Genomic DNA, 14,001 nt, shown 5'->3' with positions numbered 1-14,001 from the left:
TGAATTGGCCATCTTTCCTGTTTTATTTTCGCATCCTTCAGGAATGAACAATTTCTGCAGTTCGTCCATGTTCAAATGTTTATTATTGCCTATCCACTGTCATCCTTATAAATGACGTTTCCCAATCTATCATTGCCAACTTGCACCTCATGCCATCATAGTTTTCTTTAAGATTAAGATTCCCTAGTCTCAGAATCAACTATGTCACTCTCCATCTTGATGAAGAATTTGATGATATTATGGTCACTCAAATACAAAGGATCTCACACAACAAGATTGCCAATTATTCCTTTCTCATTACACAATGTCCAATCTAGGATGACCTGTTCTCCAGTTGGTTCCTCATCGTATTGGTCCAGAAAACTATCCCGTATATACTCAGGAGCTTCCTCGTCTGTGGTATTGTGACTAATTTGATTTGCCCAGTTCCTCATAATTGCAGATGTTCCTTCATTGCATGTGTCTCTAATTTCCTGTTTAATGCCATTCCCAGCATCAACATTACATTTTGGAGGGTCTATAATATAACCTCCACTAAAGTTTTTTTTGCCGGTTTCTCAGCTCTACTCATACAGGATCCAGATCGTGGGGGCTAATATCTTCCTTCACTATTGTTAATTTCCTGTTTAGCCAGCAATGCAATTCCACCCCCTCTTCCTTTTTTGTCTGTCTTCCCAAAATGCTGAATACCCCTGGATATTTATTTCCCATCCCTGGTCACCTGCATATCCCTGCAATCCTGACTATGTCATTTATTTACATCTATTTCCATGATTAATTCAATTAATTCATGTACTTGATTGCAAGTACTCCACAGGTTAAGGTACATCGGCTTAAGCCTTGTTTTCCTAACATTACTTACCCCGTTCCCTCTACTTGTTAGTGTGGCCTTGTTTGATTCTGGCCCTTGATTTCTCTGCCTATCACTTTTCTTATTCTCCTTAACTTTTTTTTTTCCCTCTTGTCCTTGATCTCTTCCCCCATTTTATATGCTATATGTATGCCATGTTTGTGAACCCAGCTCTCCACTCACCTGATGAAGGAGCAGCAATCTGAAAGCTTGTGATACCAAATAAACTTGTTGGACTTCAACCTGTTGTTGTGAGACTTCTTACTGTTCCCAACCCAGTCAAACACCAGCATCTCCGCACCTTTGAAATTTGGCATTCTTGCATCTGTCCTGATAAGTGCAAGGTGAAAAGCTTTGACAGCATGCCTCTTGTTTTCTACAATAGTTAGTTCTGTGCTACCAGACTGACTAAAAACATAATTTTTATAGTCATCTTATTTCACCTGGCAAATTGACCTGTATTTTACCTAACTGGGTTAGATCTGAAGAATTAATCAACACTGGTTAAATCTTTCCAGAATGTGTGGTTGGATGTCATGCAAAGAATCACTATCTATGCATGCCATTTAAAATCTCCATCTAATCACTTCGCTACTTTCCTTCAGTTCCAGATTCCATGCTTTTACAATCTCATAAACTTCAAGTAATCAGATACAATCATACCATTCTGAACAATGTGGTGTGTGTCTTGCTCCCTCTCGTTCCTGGTCCCCCTCGCTCCTGCTCCCCCTCATAATGACCTTCACAAATTAGGTGGAACAGATATATCATGGTTGGGAATGATGCAGGATTCAGAACAGGGTAACTGAGTGACAGAAGTCATGACTGAGTTACTGTTACTGTGCAGCTGGAGATACTTACGTTTAGCCGTAATGTGTTTTCCTTTATACCCACAAAAGCAGTTTGCTGAGTTTTTGGAGCAGATAAAGATGCTTTATATTATGTCTTGGTGAAAGATGAAAGTATGTTTTTTATTTGTACTGATTTTTCTTTTACCAGACATGTCAGTCTTTATCTCCCAAATGGAAGTATATGATCACTACCAGTCAGTGCTCTAGAGTAATTGTGGTTCTTCGTCATTTAGAGTGCATTTTGGCACAGAATATGTGTGATGACATTGGAACTATAAATCACATGCTATATAAAATATTTGTCTGGTTTTGGTTACTGTTATCATAGAATCATAACATCGCTACAGTGCAGTACAATGCAGAGTCTGCACCAACCACAATTTTACCCAGGCCCTATCCCCATAACTCCACTTACTTACCTGCTAGTCTCTCTGAAACTGAGGGGCAATTTAGCATGGCCAATCAACCCAACCCACACATCTTTGGACTGTGGGAAGAAATGGGAGCACCTGGAGAAAATCCACGCAGACACAGGGAGAACATGCAGACTCCACACAGACAGTGACCCGGGGCCGGAATTGAACCCAGGTCCCTGCGGCTGTGAGGCAGCAGTGCTGACCACTGTGCTGCCTTAATGTTATATCTTGTTTAAAATCAAAATTGTCTAAGTGACTTCTTTTAAAAGTATATAAAGCAGGCTTGAAGATCTGACTTGTACATGTGATTTTATAGTCCATGCACATACATCTTTTGTGCCAGTTATTTATCTCTTTTAATGATTTGGTCAGAGAGATTGCAACTCAGTGGGAACTGCTTTTTTGTCTGCACTGAGCAAGTCTAATATTTTGTTGCTTTGGTTCTATCCAGTGACCACCAGCCTGTTCAGATTCCGTCAGAAGTAGACACAAGTTAAAGGGTTGCAAAAATAAAACGTTTATTTATTAGTGTCACAAGTAAGACTTACATTAACACTGCAATGAAGTTACTGTGAAAATCCCCTAGTTGCCACACTGAAGTGCTTGTTCGGGTCAATGCACCTAACTAGCACGTCTTTCAGACTGTGGGAGGAAACCCATGCAAACATGGGGAGAACGTGCAAACTCCACACAGACAATGACTCAAACCGGGAATCGAACCAGGGTCCCTGGTGCTGTGAGGCAGCAGTGCAAACCACTGTGCCACCAACACAGGGTCCTTCTTCAGAGTGAAACACATTTGCTTTGTAGAAAATACAGGGTGACAATAAAGAGAAGAGACACAGAAGCACAAATCTTCACTCTCCCAGTAGCTCCTTTAGCTTGGCTTCCTTTTTTGTCCAATTACAATGTTTCTAAGGTAATAAATACATATATTTATGTGGGTGTATCTATTGTATGCACATGATATATTTATTTATACTTGCGTATATATATATATATATTGTGTAGATGGCCTAATGGTATCACTAGACTGTTAATTCAGAAACTCAGCTAATGTTCTGGGGACCTGGGTTTGAATCCCGCCACCGCAGATGGTGGAATTTGAATTCAGTTTTTAAAAGTCTGGAATTAAATATCTGCTGATGACCATGAAACCATTACTGATTGTTGGAAAAGTCCATCTGGTTCTTTAGAGAAAGAAATCTGCCATCCTTACCTGGTCTGGCCTACAAGTGACTCCAGAGCCACAGCAATGTGGCTGACGCTTAACAGTCCTCTGAAATGGCATAGCAAGCCACTCCTCCTCAAGGGCAACAAATGCTGGCCAGCCAGTGACGCCCATGTCCCACGAATGAATAAAACAAAATTGAAGTTATTGTTTAACCTGTAACTGGTTGCTTTGTTAGAATGTCTGTAATTGGTCACCTGGTTAGTTTGCATTTTAAAATGTTTACAGATGTTTAGAATTGTACCCTGATAATTGGTGGTAAATTGCAGCATCTGTAGAGATGCTGGTTCAAATCCCATCATGGCAGCTGGTGGAATGTAATTTATTATTCGTTCATGAGATGTGGGTGTTGCTGGCTGGGCCAGCATTTATTGCCGTGAACTGAGTGGCTTGCTAGACGGTTTCTGAGGGCAGTTAAGATCAATGAATAAACCTGGAATCATCGATCATCATTAAAATCCATCTGGTTTACTGCCGTCCTTACCCGGTCTGGCCTACATGTGACTCTAGATCCACTGCGATATGGTTAACTCTTAAGTGCCCTCTGAAATGTCTGGCCAAGTTACTCACTTCAAGCTAAAACAGAAAATGCTGGAAAACCTCAGCAGGTCTGACAGCATCTGTGGAGAGAGAACAGAGCCAACATTTTGAGTCTGGATGACCCTTCATCAGAGCTGAAGATAATTGGAAATAGGTTGAGATTTATTGTGGGGGGAGTTGCTGGATATAGGGCCAATAATAGGTGGAAACAAAGGAGAGATTGACAAAGATGTTAGAGACAAAAAGCCTAAGGGAATGTAAATGGTGATGATAGTGGTTAAGAATGGTGCTAATAGTGGCTATTAAGGGTTCAGAAAATGTAAATGGCAGAACAAAGGTAAGCAAAGGACAACCTGAGATGTGTAATTGATGGACCAAATGGGGTGGAGTAAGGGAAGACTGTAAGGGAATAAAGATGGAACGTGGGATTAAAAAAAGGGAGAAATTGAAAAATGAATCAATGGAAGAAATGAAAAAAAAAATTCTAAAATATTAAAATAAAGAAGAAAAGACCATGCAGACGCTACAACAATGGATGAATGAACACCGCTTGACAATCACCGGGCAAGACTGTTCCCTTCCTGTTGGCAAATACTTCAGCGGTCACGGGCATTCGGCCTTCTCCAAGGTGGCCTTCACAACATACGACAACGCAGAGTCGCTTAGCGGAAACTGATAGCCAAGTTCTGCACACGAGGACTGCCTCAAACAGGATCTTGGGTTCATGTCACAATATCCATAATCCCCATGACTTGCCTGAACTTGCAACATCTCACTTACTGTCCTGTCTGGAGACAATACACATCTCTTTAACCTATGCTATCTCCACTCACATTGTCTGTATCTTTAAGACTTGAATAGCAGATTAGCTGTAAAGACATGCATCTAATCAGTTTTCCATGTGCCTTTATATGCCCTGTTTGTGATCAGAACTCTCCACTCATCTGACGAAGGAACAGCGTTCTAAAAGCTAGTGGCGTTTACTACCAAATAAATTTGTTGGACTTTAACCTGGTGTTGTGAGACTTCTTACTGAATTTCCACTTAGCCAGGATCAGGAAATTTATCCCAATTTTGCCGGTAACTTTTCCCCTTGTCGTTTTATTTCAGAATTGGAAATACTCCTTAGTTGCTGAATGTGATTTACACTCAAACATCCAGCAAGGTATCTTTGGCCAGTCAGTAGGAGGTACAAAGTAAAACTGTTTGGGTGATCAAAACAAAATTTTCTTGTCCAACAGTTCTCCCCTGCCCCCCGCCCTGGTATCCGTCTTGGTGTGGGGAAGGGAAAGCGAAATGCTCTCCTATTACCAGTGTTGTACTTCTCTCACCCTCTCTTTTTCCAACCTGTCACCCTTCTATGTATATTTGTTGGAAGCACAATTTTGTTTTCAGCGGGGGAGGTTTGGTGCAGTGCAGATGCTTCAGAATGATTGATCAGTCCATGGGTGGGAAAGATCAGGAATTCCCACAGCGTGAAACTCTGTTCAGTTGTGTTGGTTTACAACAGAAACAGAGCTCTGGTCAGATAACTCCAAAAGCACTTTAGTCTGTACTACTTTTTATCCACAAGCGTACTCGCAGATTAACTCCCAAAAGATGGTTAGCACGTACAAAATTGTGGCTATTTTCTGGAATAGTGTGGGAACATAATGGAGGGTTTTAATAATTAGAATAGATTTTAAAGACTAAATAATGTGAAGATTGTTTCCACTGGTGAATTGATAGTACCACAGAGACTGGGAAGTTAGGCTATCTATCTACACACTAGGTTATTAGAACATGGAACGATGTATGCTGCTAGGGTAGCAGTTCCCAAACTGTGGACCTCGAGGTGCAAGGTTTAGTGGTTATGAGTGCCAAGGCAGCAATAGTGACCTTGGAACTCGGACTGAGTTTCGACAGCTGTGAGGCCCTTTTAAACATTGGTGTTATTTCTCTTTCGTTGGACCCTTATTAATCTGTCAGTTCTCCGAGGCCCAATTTGCTGCTATAACCACACCTTGTAAAAAGAGGGACTTGGTTATTTTTGGGGGCAACCCAGCATTTTCCCCCCCCTTCACCCTCACCCCACCATTGAACAAATATCCTTCCCCTGCCCTGCTCAACAAGACTCAAACCACAACTGCACCCCCCCCCCCCCCCCCCCCCCCCCCCGCCAAAATTTATGGGGTCATACAAAACCTGAGGCATTATAACAGAGTCACATTAGCAAAGGTTTGGGAAGCACTGCGATAGCGATTGCAATATAATTGAAAAGTGAATCAGCACGGTGGCTCAGTGATTAGCACTGCTGCCTCTCAGTGCCAGAAACCCGCATTTGATTCCGGGCTTTGGGTGACTGTCTGCACGTTCTACCGGTGTCTGTGTGGGTTTCCTCTGGGTGCCCTGGTTTCCTTCCTCTGTCTGAAAGTCATGCTGGTTAGATGCATTGGCCATGCTAAATTCTCCCTCAGTGTACCCGAACAGGTGCCGGAGTGTGGTGGCTAGGGGATTTTCACAGTCACTTCGTAGCACTGTTAACATAAGCCTACTTGTGACACTAATAAATAAACTTTAAATTAATAAATACTTAAAAAAGACAAACAAATAGTTGCAGAAAATGGCAGTTTGAGTGTGTCTTTCCACTTGTACACCAGCTCGTGAGTTGAATGGCATTTTCCTTTGCTGTGATTTCTCCAGTAATGTGAAGCCCAGGGGCTATTTCGTTTTGCAAATAAACCTCTTTGAACTTCAGTCGTGCGTTCACGGCTGTTAGGAAATTTTGGCAGAATTGTTACTCTAATCTTATTTTGAATGATGAAAGGAATGTTTAATCTGGACCAGGTGGAAGCAGCAATTACAGCATATGTTTGACATTTGTCCTAATTGCGAAAGATGCAAATACAGTGTTTCTCTTGTTTACAAATTGTGCTCGCCTGAAGGAAGAATGCTGAATTTCACTTCTGAGTTAGTGTCAACACTAGGGAGATTTCCCCAAGCCTGTGCTCAGTGAGATCAAAAATTCGGTAGGTTGGAGCGCACATTGAGAGGGTATAGAAAAGATTTACCAGGATGTTCCCCAGTATGGAGGGCATTAGCTATGAGGAGAGGCTGGAGAAACTTGGTTTGTTCTCACTGGAACGATGGAGGTTGAGGGGCGATCTGATTGAAGTCTAAAAGATTGAGGGGCACGGACAGAGGAGATAGAAGCTTTTTCCCAGGGTGGATGCGTCAATTACTGGGGGGCATAGGTTTAAGGTGCAAGGAGCAAGGTTTAAAGGAGATATACGAGGCACGTTTTTTACACTGAGGGTGGTGGGTGCCTGGAACTTGCTGCCGGGGGAAGTAGTGGAAGCAGGTACGATAGTGACTTTTAAGAGGCATCTTGACAAGTACATGAATAGGATGGGAATAAAGAGATATGGCCCCTGGAAGAGTAGGGGATTTTAGTTCAGTCGGGCAGCATGGTCGTGCAGGCTTAGAGGGCCACAGGGCCTGTTCCTGTGCTGTAATTTTCTTTGTTCTTCTAAGTACATCTGAATCCATATTTGTTACAGTGGGAAGTTTATCAGCAGGGTTGGGGTCCAAGGCTGTTGCAGCCAGGGAGCATATATATATATAAATGTGAAATACAGAAATTCTGCCAGATTTAATGGAAGGTCCTCTTTTGCACATTTGCTCTTGGCGGGATATTGGAAAAACATGTGACATAGTGATGATTTGTGACCTCCCGTAACTCCTGACCCAATTTACAATGGTCGGATAAACTACTGGTCCTCAATGCCAAGACTGGTTTGTGAAGACAGCCCATTCTGCCAAATGTGCCCTGTATATATCAGTGGGACAAAGTAGAAATGGTCAAGAGCTTCAGGTTTCTTGGTGTCCAGATCATCAGCAACCTGTCCTGGTCCCTCCATGCCAACGCTATAGTTAAGAAAGCCCACCAACGTCTCTACTTTCTCAGAAGGTTAGGGAAATTTGGCATGTCAGCTCTCACCAATTTTTACAAATGCAGCATAGAAAGCATCCTTTCTGGTTGCATCACAGCTTAGTTTGGCTCCTACTCTGACCAAGACTGCAAGAAACTACAAAGGTTTGTGAATGTAACCCAGTCCATCACTCAAACCAGCCTCCCATCCGTTGACTCTATCTACACTTCGCACTGCCTTGGAAAAGCAGCCAGCATTATCAAGGACCCCACATAACTTGGACATACTCTCTTCCACCACCTTCTGTCAGGAAAAAGATACAGAAGTCTAAAGTCACGTACCAATCGACTCAAGAACAGCTTCTTCCCTGCTGCCATCAAACTTCTGAATGGACCTACCTCGCATTAAGTTGATCTTTATCTACACCCTAGCTATGACTGTAACGCTATGTTCTGTGCTCTTGCCTTTCCTTCTCTACGTATGGCACGCTTTGTCTGTATAACATGCAAGAAATAATACTTTTCATTATATACTAATACATGTGACAATAAATCAAATCAAATCAAAAATGCCATAAGAAATTTTGAATTTTACGTCAGTGTGAGTGCCTACTCTCAGAGTGAAAATTGGGAGAAAATTTTTGGTCAGCAATATACCTAGATAACAAGGTCACCTATGTCAGACTACTATTAATTGACTACAGCTCAGCCTTCAACACCATTATTCCGACAAAACTCATCTCCAAATTCTGTGGCCTGGGGCTCAGCTCCTCTCTCTGCCACTGGATCCAGAACTTCTTAACCCACAGATCGCAATCAGTAAGGATAGGCAGCAACGCCTCCTCCACAATTATCCTCAACCCCGGTGCCCCACAAGACTGTGTTTTCAGTCCCCTACTATACTCCTTATGCACCCATGCTTTTGTGTCCAAACTCCCCTCCAACTTAATTTTCAGATTTGCTGATGACACTACCGTAATGGGTTGGATCGCAAACAATGATGAGACACAATACAGGAAAGAGAGAATTTGATGAACAGGTGTGCAAGAGAAAATACTTTTCATTGTATACCAATACATGTGACAATAATAGATCAACTTAATGTGAGGAAGGTCCATTCAAAAGTCTGATGGCAGCAGGGAAGAAGTTGTTCTTGAGTTGGTTGGTTCATGTCCTCAGACTTTTGTATCTTTCCTGACAGAAGTGGGTGGAAGAGAGTATGTCTGGGGTGCATGAGGTCCTTAATTATGCTGACTGCTTTTCCAAGGCAGTGGGAAGTGTAGACAGGGTCAATGGTGGGAGACTGGTTTGAGTGATGGACTGGGCTTCGTTCACGACCCTTTGTAGTTCCTTGCGGTTTTGAACAGAGCAGGAGCCAAACCAAGTTGCGATAAAATCAGAAAGGATGCTTTCTATGGTGTATTCAACAATGGAGAATCCACAACCCTCTGCAGTAGAGAATTCCAAGATGCACAATCCTTTTGAGTGAAGTAATTTTTCTTTACCTCAATCTGAAATCCAATGTGCCCCTTATTCTCAGACTATTCTTTGTGTTTCAGGTTCCACAACAGGTGGAAACAATCTCTATCAATCCATCTATCAAACCCCTTCACAATTTTGTTGGCTTCATTCTTCTAAATTCCGGAGAATACAGGCCCAATTTACTCAGCCTCTCATCACAGACAACCCTCTCATCCTAGAGACCGGTGTATCACCTCAATGCAAGTATATCCTTCCTTAAATGTGAAAACTAAAACTGCAACGCTATCCCAGATGCAATTCCAAAAGTGAGATTTTTTTATCCTTGTACTCCAATAAAGGCCATCATGCCATTTGCCTTCCCAATTCCTTGCTGCATCTGTATGTTAACTGTGTTCCTTGTACAAGCTTACCCAAGTCTCTTTGAGCGTCACCATTTTGATTCTGCATATTTATTCCTATGACCAAAGTGAATAATTTTGCATATCACGATATTATACTACATCTGCCATTTAGTTGCTCACTCACCTAACCTTGTAATAGCTCTTTGCAGCCTCTGGTGTCCTTTTCACAGCTTACTTTTCCACCTAGTTTGATATCGTCAGCAAGCTTAGATACATTATTCTCTGATTCTTCATCGAAGCCATAAATGTAGATTGTAAATAGCAAGACCCTTACAGCACTGCTCTATTCTCTCTCTGCCAAGTTTTAAAGCCCTGTTTATGCAGACACGGTTTCGTCTGTTAACCAAGCCTCTATCCGTGCTAATATATAACCCACAACTCCAACAGCCCCAATCTTTCTTATTAATCTTTTGGAAATCCATGTATACTACATCAACAGCCTTTATCTACCATACTAGTTACAACTTCAAAAATTCTGAAAGATTTGTCAAACACGATTTCATCTTATAAACCCTACAGTTCAGAAGGAGGCTATTTTGCCAGAGTCTACAACGACGACAATCCCAGCTCGGCAGTATCCGTGTAACCCCACATGTTTACTCTGCTATTCCCTCTAATGTATGCATCCCAGGACACTAATGGGCTATTCAGCATGGCCAATGCACCTAACCTGCACATCTTTGGACTGAGGAAGAAAACTGGACCACTTGAAGGAAACCCACGCAGACATAAGGAGAATGTGCAAACTGACAGTTACCCAAGCTGGGAATGGAACCCGGTTCCCTGGGGCTCTGAGGCACCAGTGCTAATCACTGTGCCACCGTGTCACCCTATTTCTCTTTAGTAACAATAAAACCACTGGCAGGGAAGAATAAATCCTGACCAAGACAATCTGGATAAACTACCTTGCTGTATTTCAAAAGGTAGAATGGGATTGTTTCTGTCCACCCCAGAGGGCAGACATAGCCTAGATTCAACAGCTCATCTGAAAAATGGTGCTCTTGAGATTGCAGAAGTCCCTCGGCACTGCACTGAAGTATCCAGCTAGATTATGTGTTGAAGAGCCTGGAGTAAGACGTGAACTGCCTTACTCAATGAGGAGAATATGAGTAAGCACCGTTCCACATTGTAGGCTTACCACTGACTGCTGGTAACAGATACATTGCCTCTTTGAATAATTTCCTAAACTATCATTATCAATATGGATTAATATTTATAGTGCATATGTCATTGATAAAAATTACATAAACATTATTAAGATATGTTATTTTTGAAGTATTTCTGGGGACTGAGTGCATCTGGAAATGTTAATTATAATTGTAGAGGAAGTCATTCAGTCTGCAGCGGATTTCAATGAACTTGGTCATTTGAACTAGACTGAGTTAACCTCTACACAAAAAGGACAGGTCAAACTAATCTGAACTCCTGTCTTCTGCTTACAGCTAACTGATCTCACTGAATTTTAATAATGGCTGATACAATCAAACTTTGAGCTAAAGACGTGGTGGTACAATACAAAGTGGACTCTCTGCTTGAGGTAAGCTTATTTAAAAGTAAAGATGTTTTGAATGATGTGACAGGTGTGAGAAGCCCTGATAATGATGCTTTCAGATGCGGGGCAAGGATGCAAACTAGCATTGGATTGTGGACTACATTATGGGAAAGGGTGAACAAATTGCTGAGCAGTAAAATAGTGTGAAATCACGTGTACAAGTTATTGCATGCTGAAATCCTATAGCGAATTATCGAATCCCTACAGTGCAGGAGGCCTTACGGCCCATTGAGTCTTCACCAACTCTGACAGAGCATCTTCCTCAGGCTGTATCCCAGTAACCCCACAAATTTACTCCGTACATCTTAGGACACTAAGGGTCAATTTAGTATGGCCGATCCCCCTAACCTGCACATCTTTGAACTGTGGGAGGAAACCAGTGCAACTGAGGGAAACAGCAAGAACGAAACTCCACACAGAGGCCAGAATTGAATCCGGGTCCCTGGCGCTATAAGGCAGCAATGCTAATACTGTAACACTATGCCACCCTAAACAATGCTTTCAACCTTTTGATTTAATGTATTATTGTCACATGTATTAGCATACAGTGAAAAGTATTGTTTCTTGAGCGCAGTACAGACAAAACATAAAATTCATAGAGAAGGAAACGAGAGAGTGCAGAATGTAGTGTTACAGCCTTTCCTCCTCTACATGAGTGAACAAATGTATTACATAGTATGACATTGAATTCTACAGAATTGGAAAATCCCAAGGTTGCTCTCCGATCTTTGAGTGAGTTGACATCATCTGTGATGGTGATGGAAATCTTTGAGTTTTCCTCAGTGATTCGGAATTGAAGGAACACAAAATCCAACCAAAGCGACTGTTTCTGATTGTTGCAATGATTCCTACCGGAAGTGTACACAAAGACCGGGTCAGGCTATTGTGAGGCAATCACTGATGGTGAAACAGGAGGAAAAATTAAAGGAGAAAACATTTGCTGCTGAGATGATTTCTTCCATGCCAAATGTCCCAAAAACCTGAGCTGGACAATCAAAAGCTGGATGATTTAAGCAATGTGGTTTCTTTCCAAACCGTTGACACTGGAAGTGAATTCCACAACCCTACAACCTCCATGAAGCCCTCTGTTCTGAATCTATTACATTTAATCCTATATTAAGCTTTCACTTTAGCCTTGTTCTTCTGTTCCTAAATTTCCAGTTGCCCTATGCATCCCTGTTGGGTTAAAACATGTTTGCACGTCCTTTCTTTACCTTTTAAATATTATCCTAATGCCTCTTGACATTGATAGATAGATTGTTGGCCTGGATATTAACATCAGCACATTGTGTAGGCATAGAGAGGAGGGGGGGTGGGGAGCGAGAGAGCTTTGAACAGGAAACCTGGAAGGTTATGCAAATTCGTTGGAAACTGGAGCAGGTTCTTTGTTTTATTGCTCCAGATGGCTGCTGTTCATGTTCCACACACTTCTCGCAACTATCTCCTTGGGATTCCAAAATTACCCCCGATATGCCTCCTACAAACTTGTGCCATTTATCCTTAGTTAGTCCATGTTTAGACTGCTCTACATGCTGTAGAATTTTAACTCCACATCTTTTATATTCAACAGTTTCCCCACCTGGAGATCAGCCTGACTGATGGACATGGCCCCCCATTTGGAAGAGGAGGACTCCAGGGCAGGATACAACCTGGGCTCAGACTGGGGTTGGGGGCGACGGCTTCGATCCCCAGGACATGAGATTGGGCACTATGATTCTGCTGGTCTTTGTAAGGGTTGGGGGAATTTTGAGGGGGATGGGGAGAGAGAAACACTCTTGCTCCTCCTGGCCCAAAGCAATCCTGTAAAGGCACTTGTGTCGTCTCTGAAGCAATCCCCTTTTGGTTGTTGGGTTGCCTGAGGCCTGGGAAGCCCAACTGGCCACTGTAACATTTTAAGTTCATCTTTAGTGCCACAAGTAGGCTTACATTAACACTGCAATGAAGTTACTGTGAAAATCCCCTAGTTGCCACACTCCGGTGCCTGCTCAGATACACTAAGGGAGAATTTAGCATGGCCAATCCACCTAACCAGCACAGCTTTTGGACCGTGAGAGGAAACTGGCCCACCAGGAGGAAACTCACATAGTAACGGGGGGAACTTGCAAACTCCGCACAGGCTGTCGCCCAAGAATTGAACCCAGTCCCAGACATTGTGACCCTGCAGTGCCACCTTGCTACCTGTTTAAACTGGAGGCTGCCAGCTTCATTAAAATATTTAAATTCCAACTGGCTGCCTGGGAAAAGGTTGGCTTCCCATCATAAGCCCCACCTCCAAAAAACTTGGAAGTGGGCAGGTTGAGGGTCAGTTTTTTTTTTTGATTCATCCATGAACTTGGGATGTGGGCTTCGCTGGCATGGTCAGCACTTAATTGCCTTTCCCTAGTTACCCTTGAACTGAGTGGCATACTAGGCCATTACTGAGATATTAAAGAGTCAACCACATTGCCGTGGATCTATAGGCCAGACCAGGTGATGATGGCAGTACATTAGTGAGCCAGGTGGGTTTTTTTACAATCAATGGTTTCATCGTCATCGTTGGACTTTTAATTCCAGACTCTAATTGAATTTGAATTACTAGTTCAGTGACAGTACCATGATGAAATCACTTCCCCCTCAAACTTTAACATTTGACCCAGCCTCAACTCATCTGTTTTTTTTGATGTTGAAATTCAGCCATGGGAGTTGCTGTTAAATTTCAAATGATGCATCACCTTGCACATTCTGGTCCAAGCAATGATTGGCAATACATTTTTCGATATGGCTCTTCC

The 14,001-nt window shown here is 42.4% G+C and overlaps 1 protein-coding gene across 4 annotated transcripts in view; it reads left to right on the top strand.

Annotated features, from left to right (window-relative positions):
• mrtfba (myocardin related transcription factor Ba) overlaps window positions 1-14,001 on the top strand; it is a 290,456-nt gene that overhangs the window by 101,531 nt on the left and 174,924 nt on the right. For all 4 annotated transcript variants that reach the window (XM_080207002.1, XM_080206999.1, XM_080207001.1 and 1 more), the window contains exon 3: window positions 11,124-11,218. The gene's annotated coding sequence lies outside the window, so the exon portion shown is untranslated. The remainder of the gene's footprint in view (window positions 1-11,123; window positions 11,219-14,001) is intronic.

The sequence above is a fragment of the Carcharhinus amblyrhynchos genome, chromosome 18 (genome assembly GCF_965287045.1).
Source record: "Carcharhinus amblyrhynchos chromosome 18, sCarAmb.v2.hapA, whole genome shotgun sequence".
NCBI classification, from domain to species: Eukaryota; Metazoa; Chordata; class Chondrichthyes; order Carcharhiniformes; family Carcharhinidae; genus Carcharhinus; species Carcharhinus amblyrhynchos.
This window is presented reverse-complemented; position numbering and strand designations above follow the sequence as displayed.